The 3,252-nt window shown below is 46.4% G+C and overlaps 1 pseudogene; it reads right to left on the bottom strand.

The window, feature by feature from the left end:
• Positions 1–669: 669 nt before the first annotated feature.
• On the bottom strand, positions 670–808 carry LOC119296309 (annotated as a pseudogene).
• Positions 809–3,252: the final 2,444 nt, after the last annotated feature.

Raw genomic sequence — 3,252 nt, 5'->3', positions numbered from 1 at the left:
AGAAGGACCCTCCTCGTTCCCGGATCATTTACAAAAAAAGAATAGGGATGAATTTCAACGAAGGAATTGTTGTCAACAGCAAGACGACTTGCAGATATTAGGGTTTTGTTTGCTTCGGGTACGTGAAGTATATTATTTAGATGAAAATCATGATCTTGGGTATGAATAGCTGAATGCCAATGTGTCTAATAACCATACCTGATCCACTCGCAGTATGAATCTGCTCATTTCCTGTGTAGCGGTCTCACACTGTCAGCTTCTCCAGGTCTCCTGTGATGTGGTCGGTGGCACCACTTTCCAAGTACCAGTTGGTGTCCACCCCATACTTCGGTGCAGCAAGGTTGGCCGATTTCTCCTCCACACCTTGGTAGGATTCGTCGTAGCGTTTCCAGCACTTCCAGGCTGGGTGACCCATCTTGGCACAGATCTAGCACTGGACCCTGGGTGCAGAGGCATGGTTGTTGGTGTAGTTGCCTCTGCTGCTGCCATTGCTATTGTTGTGTGTGCCACCGCCGCGACCTCCTGATCAGGGGTAGCCGCGCCCACCGCGGTCACCACCGTTGCCGCCTTGTCTACGACCGCGATCACCACCGCCGCCACCAGGTTTGCGACCTTGGATAGCAGCGTTGGCAGAGGATTGTGGCCCTCCGCCTCGGAGACCCAGCCTCGTTTCGAAGCTAAGCAGCTGTGAGAACAGCTCAGCCACGGTGACCGGCTCCACCCAGGAACACATGGCAGACACCACAAGATCGAAGTCTTCTTCGAGCCCGGCCAGGATGTGTGAGACGATGTCGTCCTCATCCACCCTCTTCCCTGTGGCTATCAGCTTGTCGCGGAGGGACTTGATCTTCCTAACATAGTTAGTGATGGAGGAGTTGCCCTTCTGCAAGTTTGCGAGGGCGATGCGAACATTGGTGGTCTGGGAACGGGTGCGGGATGCAAGCAACCCTTCAACCGTATTCCATAGCTCTGCTGAGGTGTGGCAAGACGTGACCTGGATGGCTATCTCAAGAGGAAGAGTCGTCAGGAGATAGGAGAAGGCTTGTTGATCTTGTGCATACCAGGCTTGGAACTCAAGGTTCGGCACCTTCGCCATGGTCTTGCCGTCAGATGCAGTCACATCGATCTGCATGGGTGGTGGTGGTTGCTCGACATCGAGGTACTTGACCATCTGTGCCCCCGGATTGCCGAGAGCATGGTCTCCCGCCATAGTGCTTGATTGCCCTTCGTGAGCTTCTCGGTGGCGGCGTGAACAAATGGCGAGGATGGGAAGGAACTTCAAGACGCTACCATGGATGAGCTCGAGGATGGCTCTGGTTACCATGAAAGATTTGAGGTGTGGAAGTGTATGCAATTTTGCTGGGACGCGTGCGTGTTTATATAACTCAGCAAGTTTACAAGATCGGCAGGTAGTTGGTAGTCTTGACCCATACTCCAAGCTATACAAGAGATGAGATCATATCTACTCTAACTACCTGCCTAGATTCCAATACACACGCGCATATACCATCATGACACACATGTCACGTTACAAAGATACAAGCCTACCGTTTAACAGTGATCCATTGGTTTAAGTATATCAGTTTTCTCAACCTCTTCCACGTGGAATTCCTAAAATATCCGCGATCTATCTGGTTTCTTGCAGCCCATGCACACCATTTCTGTTGGACCATGTATTTGTTGTTCCATAGGGAAACGATTTAACAGAAAACATTGGATGTTGCAGGAAATCTGGTGGCTTGTGGATCTATGTCTGAGGGCCAAGACATGGTTGACATGGAGTCTGTATCAAGAGAGAACTTCACAAGCTTTCTCTGATTGTGCCTGATGTCATCTTCAGTATTTTTTACATGATCTTTAGTGTGTATGATTCCCAGATAAAATGAACGACACTTGCGGTATTATCAAGGTCCTTGGCTAATTGCCCAGTTCCTTTTTATATGTGCCCCTAGCTCTCTTTATTTTCAGCCTGCACCCGAGCTCTTTGACACGCCTGAACCGTCGCTTTCCATTTCAACTGATCAATGCATGTGTTGTATATAAAGTGCTTCAGGTGCAGATAAAGTGCTTGATTAATTGTATACAAATAAAACAGTACATAAACTGCTTCAGGAGATATGAGTTGTGCAGACACTACTGGATAAAATTGATGGAGCCAAATACATGCCATGTGGTTGTGATCGATATTATTGTAGGTCACAAAGACCATGATGGTTTCAAAGAAAAACAAGAAGTACATAACTGAGACTTGAAGGGAAGTCAGGTACTAGGTGTGAAGTCTAAAGAGTTCTTTTACAATTTAGTCCAATGACTTGAAGATAGTAGCAAAAAGTCCTGGATCAACTTCCTCTATAAAAACGATGGAGATGATTTTTTTTAGAAAAGGAAACGATGGAGATGATACTGAAAGGATCAGATCCTGATATTCCTGATTCATCTCATTGTAGATATTGGGCACTGGAGGCACCGGGATTTTATTTATAACATCCATGAAAATTGCACCTCAACTCGTGCGTCTAACTTGACCAGACATGTTAAGTACCAGCACTCTTCCTCCACTTCCTCTGGTCAGATCAGTAGGCACCGATGATGTAGAGGCTAGCAGCCTGAGTATTATCCAGCGACTAAGTTGACTTTACTTCTGTAAAGCCTTGTTATGGTTCCTTGACTGCCGAGTGTATGAGGAACCAAGTTTATGAGTGTGCACCCACCTCTTTGCTTCATCAATTGTGTCTTCATTAAACTCCAGTCTCAATGAAAAGAGTACATACAAGGATGATTTATATCTTGTGTGGTTCGTGGAGGTAGTTGATACGTACCTCTAGTTCACCAAGATCGAATCTTAGGTTTGATATCATGCATGTCTTACGAAGATGGACCGTTTTTTAAGGGCATGTACAACGATGTGCAATCATCTGTCTATAAGAGGTTACAGCTAGAATTTTAGATGACGTGGGTGAGAGAAATTGAGAAGAGAGAAAGATCCCATCGATAGAATTAACGACGATCTGCAACGCTTGAAAATCGCTCGCTACCAACGGCCTTCCTGGCGTTGTATCGAGTGCATCTGTAAGAATGGCAACTGCCCCTTTTGTACAGTGCAGGAGCGGTGGGATCGGCCGGAGATGGATGGGATTTAACTTCGTAGGCTAATTAACATATCTATTAATTTTAGGTGTTACAGATAGTAAGAAAGGACGGTCCATTGTATGAGGTGTTTTTACCACTGTCTACAGGTGACATGGAGGATCG

Source organism: Triticum dicoccoides, chromosome 1A (genome assembly GCF_002162155.2).
Source record: "Triticum dicoccoides isolate Atlit2015 ecotype Zavitan chromosome 1A, WEW_v2.0, whole genome shotgun sequence".
In the NCBI taxonomy this organism is placed as follows: domain Eukaryota; kingdom Viridiplantae; phylum Streptophyta; class Magnoliopsida; order Poales; family Poaceae; genus Triticum; species Triticum dicoccoides.
Note: the sequence above shows the minus strand (reverse complement) of the source record. Positions and strands in the feature narration are given on the sequence as shown.